Source organism: Anas acuta, chromosome 4 (genome assembly GCF_963932015.1).
Source record: "Anas acuta chromosome 4, bAnaAcu1.1, whole genome shotgun sequence".
NCBI classification, from domain to species: Eukaryota; Metazoa; Chordata; class Aves; order Anseriformes; family Anatidae; genus Anas; species Anas acuta.
Genome location: NC_088982.1, coordinates 76,201,761 through 76,216,451, shown reverse-complemented (window position 1 = coordinate 76,216,451; position 14,691 = coordinate 76,201,761). Strand labels below are relative to the sequence as shown.

Genomic DNA, 14,691 nt, shown 5'->3' with positions numbered 1-14,691 from the left:
CGACAATACACAGAAGGAAAAGATGTCATACATTTCGATGATACTGCTCCAATACACATTTTTCCTCCTTCTCTGGAACTTAACATGTTCTTGGTCCCTTCCCATCTCCCTTTTCCATGTCATTTTTTGAAAACCATGTAACTTATGCTGAGCTAATTATTCTTCAAGACGCAGACCTAAGACTTCGACATGCAGATTGAGGCCTTGCACAACAAAATAGCTTATTCTTATTTTCTGCTGTAAGTGGGATATATTTTGAGACAGCGTTCCATTTTTAGCATGAGCCAGCAGCCAACCCTGAAATTTAGCCATCTTCTTCCCAGCCCTATTTAAAATACTGTTACATTTTGGGAATCCTGTCTCAGGAAGATTCATTACAAACAGTATAGAGAAGAATGAGAATCTTACTGACATCAGAATACTTGAGCATAGAAATAAAAAAAAGCAAGGGAAGGTGAGACTACCCAGGATGTCTCTGTAAGAGACAGAATGAAGTGGCATTAACGCAACACAGAAAATCATGTACCGATGTATCCTGCCACAGACTGCCAGTTCATAAATAGAAGAGGGAGACCCTGAAAATGGAATGCAGGAAAGATAAATCAGAATAAACATATGTAATGAAACTCACTACTGCTTTTGCAGGGTTTACTATCATTAGGGAAAAGCATTACTCTTTTACTGGACACAACGAATGCTGCCATACCTCCAATCAACAGCTTTAAAAACAACCATAAATCCTCACATGTTGAGGAGACAGGTTGCTTAGGCAGCAGCTTCTTCTGCGGACAATTTCACTTATCAGCCACAAAAGCTGTCCTTCCTTGATCCTGTGAACCACTTGCTAGTGGCCACTGCCAGACTAACAGCATACCATACTATATTATTTCCTTGATGTGCAAAGCCTGGAAAAGTGTACTTCTAAGCACTAAAGCTCTATTGACACTGTTCCGTCTGTCTAAGCTTTATTCTGACAGTACTTGATGAAAAAGCTGGAGGGAAACAGTAAACTGCATTTTTAACCAAGTGCTCAGAGTTACAGTCAACTGACATACATGAAAAGAGAATCCTACAGCCCTAGCATTTGCTTGCCACTCTGCATTTTTGTTCAGTTCCTACAAAAATACTTAATTGTAAATAACCAAAGAAATGGAAGGGGGGGGGGGGGAGGGAGGCATCATGAGAAGGAATTTATTCTACCATTTTTACTGTTGATTGCCAGATTTTACTTGTTAACTAGCAAACTGGTCGTGGCCATGTCAATAGCGGTTAACACAAGAGAAAGAACAAAAAGAACAATTTTACAAAATTCTTCAGTGTATCTGCACACAAACACCTCTTGCCCAGTATATGTAAGTGGTAGCAATACTTGTATTAATGGGAAAATAACAGACAAAGAGTAAAGGTCTTTCTCAGGCCTCCATTTTCTATTCACGTAGACCAGGAAAATAAAGCTATATGTCTACAGAAATTGCTGGAGAATACTTTTCATATATGAACATGCAAATGCTGCTGTGCACCAATGGTGCTTTTTTATCTTCTGAGCTACCAAGACCCATAAATCTTGAGCAATATGTCTCTTCTAGAAACCTGGGTTATTCAGAGACTGATTTTGCCAAATGCAATCAAATGCTTCAACAAGCAAGTATTAATTCTGACTGGTGTTCCTGATTGAGCCTCCACCCCCTTACTGATTAACCACATGCTCATCCCTTTGAGTGTGAACCCTGAGTAAAGTAAAAGGGTCAGAGGACACCTGGTTTATAGTTCATTTGCTTAAATTCACAAGGGCAAACACACTTTTAAGGACACCTTTATAAGGCCACCTGTGAAAGAGAAATAACAATACAAAAACTGCCTACATCCCTCTCTCTCTCTTCACACACGAAGAAACAGTGTCAAACTGGAGCAGAACCTGGTACCACTTAGTACTACTTTGCACAGAAACAGTTGTGCAGACACTATTTCAATAAAGCTCCTAAAATCAACATCCCTTCTCTCATAGACTACAGGGAACTAAAGAACAAGGGATACTTTCTGGGTTTGGACACACCGTTGGGCCCTTTATCATAAGAGTTTCACAGGCAGGTTAACTTCTGTGGTAACCTAACATGGAGCTACTGGGAAATGAACCCAAAGCAAAAAAACATGTCCATCAACAGGGACCCTGAACTGTCTGAGGCGCAGGAGTTTCCCCTCCTTCCTACTCAAAGGCAACATTCAGAGCAGACTGCTGCAAAAGGCAGACCACAAGCAGGTATCCACTTAAGGATTTCCACTTCTCCAGCACAACCCTCAGCATGAAGCAAGGGGACAGACCTGACCTGAAATCCTCTCAACATGAACAGCTACTAAAGATTTCAACACTTTTCTTTTTTTTTTTTTTTAAACAACTGAGACAAGCTCATTCTTGTGTGTTGTGCTGTTACTGGCTTTCATCTTTTTAATTTGAAATGTCTGTCCTTATAGAAACCCACAGGCTGCAAGTTCATTGCCTAGGAAAGTGGAGGAATGAGGCTGATGTAAGAGAGCATGGGCAGGAAAGACGAGGACAGCTTTCATCTTTCAAATTGGTTCTGCCTGTGCCAGAGGAAGCTAAGGCCTCATCTTGGTATGTTGTATGCCAAATCCAAGCCAAAAGAGAAACATCAACCACTGTGATGAAATGCTGTCCAGATCTCATTTTAAAAAGAAAAACAATTTAAAGACACACACAGTTTGATTGAAAATGTTCTTCCAAGGATGTGACTCGTAAATACATGTCTGCTTTCATAAAAAAAAAATCAGATCATTGTGTGCATTTTACGCACATACATATACACGTGTTTCACTGAAGTAAGATTGGGTTATAGCTGTCGGTGGTTTAACTGACCACTAGGTTCTGCCAATTCACACCAAGGGCCTAGGCAAAAGAACAAGGAAAGCCAGTTCTAATACAAGCATACCAAACTTCTTTCTCCTTAAGTGTGGAGATACCCCCAGTTAAATTGCAAAGATTTCTAACAGACAGCAAGGAAATAGTTTTCTTTTTTTTAACTCTGATCCAACACTGCTAGAAACACGGTTACATTCCTGGTAAGAAACTGAAAGCAAAATATTTCTGTCTCCAAAAGTTACTATGGTCAGAGTAACAAGCGTTGCCGCTCTAGTTTTCAACTCTAACACTGAAAAGCTAGGAAAGAGACTCCCTGGTTACCTCATGACCCACTGAAAGCCTAAATTAAACATTCTTCACTAGCTTATCCTCCTTCACCACTCAGAGCTGTGAAAAGAACCTTTTGCAAACCTAATTAACAAGCAAATTAGCATCCTCTTAGATCATGTCCACTTGGTTTTTACATTTCTATTGTAGCTCACTGCAGAACTACTGACTCAAGTACAAGCATTTGAACTGTGATACATTACCTAAATTATTTATATGCCTATTCCACGTCACTGCTTATAAAGACTGTTTACTTGTCTGTTCAAAGATGCATCCTTTCTTCTGCAAACCCAAAGAAACTCCCCACTAAAATGAATTTCAGTTCTCCCTTACTTTCTCAGATGGGAAACCAATGGTAACAAAACCATTGCCAGCTCTGGCCATATCCTTCTATATCTCATAAGTGCCACGGCCCAACTCCTAGCATTTTGCCATGAGAATATACCAAATCGGTTCTAGCTCTCAGGGTTGCAGGGAAAACTTGCGAAGACTCAAAAGACAAAAAGGAAAGTAACTTATTCCATGTTTGTGATGCTTTAAAAGCCACTGCTTAAGCAAATCTCACAACTTAGGGTCTGCACTGTGATGTACCAACTCTTAGGTTAGCAACCCAGAGAACATCAAAAGGCTAAACTTTTAAGAAATTCACTCCACTTACTTTGTCATTCTACCATGTGGTACATTCTTTACTGCGTGCACTCATGGAAATACAAAGGAGGGCCTTGATCTCATCCATGGCTCTCTAATGAAGACCTGAGGACCTCCGTAACATGCCATTAGAAATAAATAACTCCTGTCAAGAACACAGTTGCAGAGAGGAGGCCTAAGACCACAAGTGGCACTCTGAATGGTACAGAGGTGAGTCTTGGTGCAGAAACAGTAGAGAGCAGCTGTTCTGTTATTATCAGCCTGCAGTGAAAGCCGTCTTCTTTCCTGTTCCCAAGTCAGAACATCAAAGCCCACCCTCTCCCATTCCATCAAGTTTCAACAGCTTTTGGAACTAAAACAAACAAACAGGGGAAGAAGAAAGGTCTTATAAGATTATTCTACTGTCAGAACAGTGAGGCCCTGGTTCAACAGTAAGACAACTTGAACAGATAAACAGGCTTACAGCATGCAGACTGAGGGAACTGAAAATTCCCAGCTCTTTATTCCCATTACTCTCCTGGCTATCCTCAGACATCTGCTTTGTTTCATTTCTGCAAAAAATAAGGATAAATTCTAAGCATGATACAGTAACAATCACCCCCACCAGTTTTCTGCACTCAGGGTGCAGGAGCAGTGTAAACCAGCATGGCCACTGAAAGACTCTCTGAATAAAGCCAAAAGAGCTTCCACCAGTGCAGTACAGAAGACCTGCTATGAACAACCCGAACAGTAGTACTGCAAACCAGTCTAAAATCACAGAATCAAAGGGGTTGGAAGGGACCTCAAAGATCATTGGGTCCAACCCCCCTGCCAACGCAGGTTCCTCAGAGCAGGCTGCCCAGGTAGGCATCCAGATGGGCCTTGAATATCTCCAGAGAAGGAGACTCCACAACCTCCCTGGGCAGCCTGTCCCAGTGCTCCGTCACCCTCACCGTGAAGAAGTTCTTTCGCATGTTGGTGCGGAACTTCCTGTGCTCTGTCTTGTGGCCATTGCCCCTTGTCTTGTCCCCGCAAACCACTGAAAAGAGGTTGGCCAAATCTCTCTGCCTCCCACACCTCAGGTATTTATACACATTGATGTATCTTGGATGAGATCTCAGACTGGAACAGAGATGGATTCTACCTGATTTATCTTAGGTGTACCCGCTTCAGGTATTCTAAACAGTCCCTCTCCCTTTTGATATTTTCCATCATCCAAGCACTTGAAATCTCTTCTTATAAAGTTCTCCTACTAAGACAAATTGATATTTTGTCTTCTTTTTGATTGAAAAGCATGTGCAGTCTCTATGTATGTGTTTTGTTTTCTGTTGTTGTTGTTTGTTTTTTACTTTTTTTTTTTTTTAATTTTTAATACCACGTGCTTTCTGGACCCTGAGCATTCTCTTAGCCCTGCAAATTCTCTTCCTCTTTCCACAATGTCAACTTATTTAAGTAAAGGATACACTTACAGTGCCAAGTAACCAAGCAGAACTTCAGAAAGCCTCTGCTGTACCAACTCCCTCCCTTTCTAATATAGTTCATCTGTTAGCTTACGTTTTGGTTCTTGGGAAGAGTTATGGCCAGCAAGCAACATCTATTTCTCACAGTGGCATTCAAATTCAGCCCACCTTCTGCAGAAACACACCGCCAGCTACTGCTTTACACAAACCAAATCAACCTGCTTTGAATTATAAAAAGATTTGTAATGGCTTCACTGGAAAAATAATACATCTGGAAAATTAAGAACATAAATCATGATTCATTTGCACCCACAGTCCATCTGGCAAAGTGATATTGGAAGAGATATAACAGCAAGACAATCCAGGTAGAACTACCCAGGGATAAAAAGTAAGTTGTACCCTCTAATACTCAATGTATTGTGATACCACTGCCTGCAGTGCAAGATGAAGCCAGAAAAACCTTTTGCTCATGAGCTCCTCATCCACCTTCTTACTCCAGTCACTTTCCCAAAAGTGAAGAACCCTAAAAAAACATCAGAGAATGATGCAGAAATATATTCCACTGCTAGACATGTACCTAAGACTTTCCTACAAAATTATCAGTGCTGAAGGTTTTGCCTTTATGCATTGGCTAATTTGTCACAGCAGCTTTGAGTTAAGCACTGATGTTGGTAATTCTCCCCCTGCTATGAAACCCTTTACCACAAAGCTTCAGACAGACGCAAAACAGAAGCTGCAATGTCCATTTGAGAGGAAATGGATGATTCAAGAAAGGGAACAACTTTTCCCATCAGCTACGGAATTACTCTAATAAGTTGCCGGAAAAAAATAGGCAAAAGCAAGGTCTAAAGGGTCTGACTTCTCTAAATAAGTATAACAATTGAAATAAGAACTTTAAGTTAGGCATACAACTGCTATATACCCATCCAATCTGAAAAAGTAAGAGTTGGACTCTTAAATACTTCTAGCGTCGTATGTAGTTTCTCTAGAGCAGGTGAGAAAGAGATGAAATAAGAATATCTGGAAAATCCACTTCTTTGACTTGTTTTTGAATTTATTATTGTCTACACACTAAGTTAGCCACCCTGCTCAGAGCTTTTTCCTTGTGTTGTAATAAGATGCATGACATTTAAATAACAGTATTTGCAGAAGTACAAGAACTATACATGCATGTCTCGTTGCTATAACCGAGATGCATTCATGTCATACCTTGCTCCTATATTCCTTCATGTTTACCCCAAAATTTAAAGCAATGTGCTTTCATACCACTCAGAATTAACTCATCATTCATTTCCTGTATGCATTTATTCTTTCCAAGCACAACTTTCAAAACATCGGGAAAATCCTTTTTACACGTGACAGTAAGTTCTGCAATTTGTTCCTACTCTGCAATATGACAAGAACATTTGTAGTCACATGCCTAAGACAGGCAGAAATCCTGCACAGGACATTGATGAAACACCAAAACTAAAAAAAACAACCAAAGCTATTTTCCCTTAAAAGAACCTAAAAGATGATGTCTAGCTTGCACAGGAGCAATCCACTTTCACCTAAATGCCAAGCTTTTTTTCCTCCTCCAAATCTCAATATGGACAGTCCTACTTCCACACTCAGTGTTGCTCGACATGTTGGGAAAAAAAAAAAATTAAAGAAGGTTCCCGGCTGTTATCAAGACTCCAAGAACGCCAGCACAATTTAAAACAAACGAACAAAAAGCTATTGCACACTCCTGCTCAGAACAGAAATCAGGAAATTTTGCCCCAATGCTGTTTGTGGCAGAAAACAAGATGTGTATGAAACCATCGGTCACAAAAGACTTGAGGAAAAACAACAAACACAAAACCACATCTCCCAGACAATATTGAGCAAATTCCATAGAAAAAGAAGTGAGACCTGTACTTCCTTCTTGGCAGGCACCGGACAAAGCTGAGCTTTGCCCCTCTTCTGCAAGCCATGGTGCGGGCCATGAGCCCCATCAGCGTAAGCCCCTTCCCTGATGGAGAGCAACACCCAAGCGAAGGTGCAGCCTCCCCACCAGCTGCTGTATTTGAGTCCACTTTTCCAGCAACTTCTAGAGGGAAGCTTCTGATTAACCAGAGCCCTCAGGAATAGGAGGCACACTGAGCTGGGAGAGGGCAATGTCCAACAGCCCTCCAGTACCCCTTGGCTAAGTCAAAGACCAAGCAGAAAAGCACAGCTCCTGCAACTCATGGTTCTATGGTTTAACGCTTTAGATAATCCAATCGTAGTCCATGTGCACATGAAGGTCATTCCCCTTCAACACTCGTAAAAAATTATTTTTTATTACATGGCTCTAAAACACAACCTTCTTCACCTCTAAAACACAACAATTCTTCACCTCTAAAGCTCTGATACAGTATAATATAGATCAAGAAATACATGTATATGCAACAACTACACCACAGATCTTCTAGCTTCGCTTAAATCATCGTCCCCCTCATCTGATGGGTGACCCAACCGCAGACAGCCTGCAGGTACTCCATCATCTGCAAGCGTCAAGAAAGGTGGTGTACACACTGAGCTGTAACACCTCAGGAGAACAGGGGATACAGCCAACAAGCAAAAGCGTCATGTACTGCAAAGCAAAACATAGGGTCTTTGCCAGACACTTGCTTGGAAGACCTGGCCACACAAAACGTATTCAGTCTCACAAAGTTTGTGGGGTCATCCCTGCACTACCACCTGAGCCAAGATGCTGCTCTCAAGCCCACACCGATGACTACAGGTAAAGAGAGACAAGTGGCTAGCAGGATTTCACGTATAGCACCGGATGCTTTTGCACAGTCACACAGGAATGCAGAAAACGGCAACGCCATCTATGTTGTCTGTGGGGCAGCTGATTAAAACAAGTATTTATAGGAGCCTTATAATTATGTCACGTATTATCCTAGTGAACAAGGTGTGAATGGCCAAGCAACAGGACATAAAATGTCAAAAAGAAGTCAACAGTAGCGATAGAAGAGTGCAAATGTTTATTTCAAGATGAAAATTGCAAAACAGAGCACAAAGTTAACGAAGCCTCTTCAAGAAGATGTGCCAGGCCCACACGAGTGTGATGTGCAAAGGTTTAGTTATGACTAACGTTGTAGTTCCTTCAGAATATATTTTCTGAAAGCAAGTATTTTCTGTAAACAATCAGCATTGCCAACAATTCGAAGCAATGAACACTGTAAGTATTTGTCACAAGCCGGACATTTCAAATGTTTTATTACTGCCGTTAGCAACAACCCCAAAAAATAAAAAAAAATAAAAAATGAGCAAACTAGTGAAATTAAAAGCTTTATTATAAAACTATGCAGAAATCAATTTTCTTCCCTACGCACATACATGGAAGCTGTACTATGGACCAATAACACATTCAATTTACCATTTCAAAATGCAAATTTTGTTATGGTTATATTATAAAAAGAGGTTTTCACAGTTCTAACTGTCAGGAAGATGAGCACTGGGAGGTACATTAAGAACAAGATAGACAGTTTCTCACAGCAAACAGTAATCCCCCCTCCTCCTCTTGAAAATATTTTTATTTTGGACAAATGATCTAAGACTTCCTTAGAGCAGGAAGTCCTGTAAGTCAGAGGCCACTCCTGAGCCATTATTTCCAGTATTTTGCAATAGGAACTTCAAATCACTTACGAACAGGAACAGAACTGCTGATCAGCATCTGCACATTAGTCCTGCAGGAATTTTACAAGGGCCACACTACTGGCTTTTCCTTGCATAACTCTGCTTAGCATACCTTCAGAAACCCACGTAAAACCCCGTAACCCAACCCTACAAAACACTTAACATCTATGTTTGGGAGGTGAAACACAGCTGGATCTCCAAAATTACTTACGTCTCATGACAGTCCTGAGCATTTCAAACAGTAAGCAGAACATCTAACCCACGCTCATCATGTTCTCTGCACAGTAAGCATCCTAGAATTTTTACCCTTGAAGAAAACTAGGAAATAGTTAAAGGAAGGCTTGCAGATGTGAAATAAGTTGCTAAAGTCTTCTAATAACAACATGCATCTGTGCATCCTGAAGCCAAGTTTGCCATGTATGCTATTTCTGACAGTTGCCCCCCAGTAACCCAGAGCTAAACAGACAGGCTTTCATACCTACCCAGAAGGATGTTAGGGTACTTTCTCAGCTGATACAGGCAGCAAGATGAAACAACACAATGCAGCTTCCTAAATTACATTTGCTATTTCCAGGTTGAAAATATTAAGATTTTTTTCTTAGTACCTTCTCATTGCTGTTCTCAAAGCAAGAGATGAGAGTGCTTCCTCTCCACAGTAGTGATACAACGCAATACTATAGAAAGGCTGATCTTGATGTGCAAAACTGCGAAAAAGTAAACAGTCTACTAGAAAGATGAACTCTCACTTAAACCTTGACCTAGAAATACTGTAATACATTTCTAAACGGGTGCTGAAGATATTAAGTATCACCACAGCGCTATGTTGACCATGCTTCAATTTGAGTTGAGTATATCACCAGCTTGCTAAGAACTGCACTAACTGTAGCCATATAACCCAAACCACACAACACTTCTACTCCAGGCTTATCAGCTAAAAGTTGCAAATGGGAAAAGCAAACAAACAGGCCCAGCTTCTGGCCAAGACATACCAAACTATCGAACACCATTCACTGACAGATAGTCTGCTCTAGCACCTTAGGTATTTCCGGCATTCTTCTACCTCAAATATTTTACTATCAACATTATTCAGCATTGCAGAGCTGGCTCTAACGGAACTAAACAGACCCACAGCACAGGAGCACAGATTCCTGCTCCTGATCCAGATCTGCACCCAAAATTAGATTACCAGCACTTCTTTATCAGGAACACCGAGCAAAACTTTGTATTAACACAGTTGTACGTTTCTAGTATGAAAGCCAGGAATTCCACAAAGTATTTGCCTTTATAAAGATCCCTGTCTGTAGCCTAAAAACATAAGTAAGGAGTTACTCATCTTATGGCAATTTGTCAACGCAGGTAGCAATAAACCCGTTTCATATTTTCTAGTGCTACGAGTCTACCAGAATTACATAGGATGTGAGAAATACTACAGAAACACCAGTTCACGCAAACTGTAGTCTCCGCACATAGTCAACCTCAAGGTACCACTGCTTGCATTATCTGGCACGTCACCAAAAAGTGCCACAGATGCCATCGTGTTGGCTTTCTGTAGAACCAGCCTAGATTCATAGGAGGCCATGAATGCAGAAACCTCACATAGCTGTACAGCTGCTCAGGGGCAGCGTAGGTTATGAACCCTCTCCAACCACCACTTTTTGGAAACTGTCATTGGGGAGGCCTGTCACACACTTGTGATGGGCACAGGGACATGCATGGGCATGTGGTGAAACAGCTCTGGCAGGGTTAGCCAATCATTCCTACTTAATGCAGTGTGCAAAACTGACTTCTCCTAAGAGGAAACCTACCATTTTCCATGTGAAAATTAATCTTCTAGTATGCAGAAACCTTGTCAGAATCTTACAATGACAAATAACCAAAACTCAATAAATAAATAAAAAAAAAAAAGCCCAGAACAAACAGAATCCTTCGGAGAATCCTTGGGAGTCGCTCTCATTAACCACAACATTGCGTTTGGGCCATTCATGAAACTACAGGTCAAAAGAAACACATTTGGCTCTCTACGCTGTTTCTTATCTACACCTGCCTCCCTCTACACCATCACCCACAACCACAGCAGGAAACCACGGCCCTAATCTTTCAAGGTGAACACCACGCGGGGACTCGGCACCCGCAGCCACCAAGCAAACACCGCCAGCGACGCGGCTCTCCCCGAGGGGCGAACAAACGCCACGCTCGGGGGGCAGCCGGCCCCCCACGGCCCCCCGGCACCCGCAGCCGGCCGCTGGGGGCTGCGACTGTCGCACGGCGGGGGCGCAGGGCTCGGAGACGGCCTCCAGATCAAGACATGAGAATAAGGCGAGGAGAAGGCCCGCCGCCCCCCGGCACAACAAAGGCCGCCGGAGCGGTCCGGCGCCGCCGCCGCCGAGCTCCCTTCAGGGCCCCGCAGGCCGGAGACCCCCGCGGGCAGCGAACGCGGCGACAAAAACGAAGGGAAAGGGGCCGGGGGCTGGGAGCGGGGGCCGAGGCCACCTGCGCCCCGGCATCCCCGGGGAGCGGGCGGCCACCACGGCCTGCGGCCGGGCCGAAGGAGCGGGCAGGCGGCGGGGGGCCCGCGTAGGGGCCGGCGGCGGAGCAACAAAGCGGCGGGGCCCGGGCAGCGGCGGGCACTCACCGGGCGGCGGCAGGCAGGGGGCTCCGGGGGGCCCGGCCCTGCCCGCCGGGGCGGGGGGGGGGAGCGGCGGGCGGCCCCTCCTCTCCTCTCCTCTCCGCAGCTGCTCTCACTCACGGAGCGGCACGGGGGGCCGCGGACCGGGCCCAGAGGGCGGCTCCCCCGCTGAGGCCCGGGCGGGCTCCGGCGGGAGGCACCGCTGCAGCGCGCTGCGGCCGGGGTCGTCGCGGCCCCATCAAGGCCGGGCCGGGCGAGGCGGGGCGGGGCGGAGGGAGCGGGGCCGCTCCCCGTGGCGGCCGGTGGCCATCTTAGTCCTCCTCCTTCTCCGCGGTACCGAGTGCCCCCTCCCCGCCAGGCTGCCAGCGCTGCCTCCTCCCTCCCGCCCTCCGCTCCTCCTCCTCCTGGCTGGCTGCGGCCGCTGCCGCTCCCGTGCTCGGGTTTGGTTCGGCCCGGCCGGCCCAGCAGAGGGGCTGGGTAATGGCGGGCGGAGGGAGCGGCGCCTCACGGGGCTGCCCACCGCACCGCCCCGGCGCTGTCCCCGCTCTCTCTGGGCTGCAGCTGTTTTTCAATGTATTTGCGGACTATTAGCTCGATTTTTAGCAGCTTCGGGGGCCCGTGGAGTCAGGCGGCGAGTTACGTGCCTCCCCTCCTCCTGGCAGACGCCCGCCGCCCCTTGTGCCCCTCTCCTCAGCGCTACCCCCGGCGCCCAGCAGCCTGAGGTACAGAGGAAAGGCGCCTGAACGTCACCTGAAGAGAAGTAAACAGGTAAACATAAGACAGAAAGAAGTCCACTTCTGTTTGGGGCTGAGGCGCTTTCCCTTAGTCTGGTCGTATGTGCACCGAGTGAAGGTCCACCGAGTGTCCCTGCTGTGATACACAAAGGGGAGTGTACATTTGAGCTGTGCAAGAGAGGAAATATTTTATCCATATGACTCAGATGTTTAAACATAGATGTTAATCTGTTCTTAATTAAGCCAGAAGTTTAGTTAAATCCCTAGCGCTGAAGGACTCCTTTGTGCCAGCTAGACAAATTGTCCATTTAAAGTTTAACTAGACACACCAACTACAGTGTCACCTGGGACCCGGAATCTACTCAGATTCCTCATGGGGAAAGGTAAAGGCATCCACATGTGTGACCACTTAGCATTCTGCCTTGTTTCAGTAACTCCTCACTTCCTTCAAGATGTCAGATATTAACAGCCATTCACCTCCTAGCCGTTTACTTTTTCATTTACAAAATCACAGAATCACCTGGGTTGAAAAGGACCTCAAAGATCATATAGTTTCAAACCCCCTGCTCCAGGCAGGGTTGCCAACCACTAGAGCAGGCTGCCCAGAGCCACATCCAGCCTGGCTTTGAATGCCTCCAGGGATGGGGCATCCATCTCTCTGGGCAACCTGTTCCAGTGCCTCGCCACCTTAAGTGAAAAACTTTCTCCTAATTTCTAACCTAAATCTCCCCATCTTAGTTTAAAACCATTCCCCCTTGTCCTATCACTATCAACACATGTAAACAGGCATTCCCCCTCCTATTTATACACTCCCTTCAAGTACTAGAAGGACACAATGAGGTCTCCCCAGAGCCTTCTCCAAGCTAAACAAGCCCAGTTCCCTCAACCTTTCTTCATAGGAGAAGTGCTCCAGCCCTCTGATCATCTTAGTGGCCTCATCTTGGAGTCTTCACAGAAGGGATTAAGTAGCAACTTGGTGAATCTGGCTCCAGGGTTAAAAGCAGTAAGAAATAACACGCCAACTACCACAGACCTTTGCGGTTTATGGGTAAACAATCACAAGGAAGCAGGAAAATTGCCTCTTACCTCCACTATCATGACTTAAGTGGAACTGGGTACTCTGTTATACCTGAGGTCTGATTGAGTAAACACCATTTACCCCATCTTCCTTTTCTAACAAGTAACATAAAAAATACAATTCCACTTAACGTTTTCACTCACTGCTGTCCAGTGAAAATCATCCCATTTCCCTCTACGTAGAGGAGGTATACGTTTAAGACTCATGGACGTCTGAGATGAGGCAAGCTGTAATTCAGCTCATAAGGAGACAAAACTTGCACTCACTGAAGATATAAGTATTATCCTAAACAAAGAAACAAAACAAAAACCACTTCCCCCAACTGATAAACAAAGTAAGCAAGGAAAAATTAATAACCTCATTGCCTATACAATTCTACCTTTACTTGGTAAAGGTGTATTTGGACATTCCTAAATTCATTATATTGACAGGAGGAAAATTTAGATCAACTCAGGAACCTGCCTGGGCTAATGATTTGGGTTGGAACAGAAACCACTGGTTCTTTGCAATGCGTGTATGGGTTTGGCTCAAGGTAACCAACAAACAATAAGCACAGAGGGAAATTAAGCATAGTGTATCAGTAACAGTCCTAGTGGCAGAAACTCTTAGACACTTGTTATTGTTCAGTTCCTGGGGAAAAAAAAAAAAAAAAAAGGAGGTGAGAGGGTTATACCATGTATATCATGTTTTGTCCCTGCTATTTAAAAGCCTTTTTCTCCCCAGTTTTGGGGAACATCCTTTTAACCTCTTCCCCAACCACTTTTCTCTCTAGGCAACTGTTCTCTTCAGCCTCCTTTTCCCACATTCTATATAATTAGTAACTGTCGCTGCTTTCCTTGAAAAATAGGGTTAGCTAGTGCGATATGAGAAATGTTACAGACTATGAATAGAAAATGAGGATCAAAATCTAACACTACGGTTTTGTTTGCAGGGCATGCATTTTGAGGAAGCTCCCCATATATGGCATGCATCACAAGGATAAGTGTCTTTATGTCTAGTTATATTCTATCAAATATCAGACCAACCCAATTCCCCCTGCCTTGAGGGAAGGCCAAGCTGAAAGTTGGCAGTGTTGCTACTACAATACTTCTAAGGACAGTATCTCAGTGCATGGAAACAACATGGATGTTTCCTTTACAAGCCTTAAAAAAAAGATCTCCTTCATTAGTGTGCCATGAAAATCTTTAAGCTAATATGCTATGCATACCACCAGACAATTTCCCCCCTTCGGGTATATCTTCATTCTGCACTGCAGCAAGGGGAAATCACAGATTTAATCAGCTTGTTTCGACAGTAATTTCACTTACTATGCAAGA

At 44.2% G+C, this 14,691-nt stretch overlaps 1 protein-coding gene and 1 long non-coding RNA gene across 3 annotated transcripts in view; one reads left to right on the top strand and one right to left on the bottom strand.

Annotated features, from left to right (window-relative positions):
* Positions 1–11,880, bottom strand: part of WDFY3 (WD repeat and FYVE domain containing 3) — a 181,372-nt gene extending 169,492 nt beyond the window's left edge. For both annotated transcript variants that reach the window (XM_068682165.1, XM_068682166.1), the window contains exon 1: positions 11,570–11,880. The gene's annotated coding sequence lies outside the window, so the exon portion shown is untranslated. The remainder of the gene's footprint in view (positions 1–11,569) is intronic.
* Positions 11,881–12,068: 188 nt separating this feature from the next.
* The window catches only part of LOC137856570 (uncharacterized), a 25,499-nt gene continuing 22,876 nt past the window's right edge, over positions 12,069–14,691 (top strand). Inside the window, exon 1 of the long non-coding RNA XR_011096593.1 lies at positions 12,069–12,331. This is a non-coding gene — a long non-coding RNA (uncharacterized lncRNA). The remainder of the gene's footprint in view (positions 12,332–14,691) is intronic.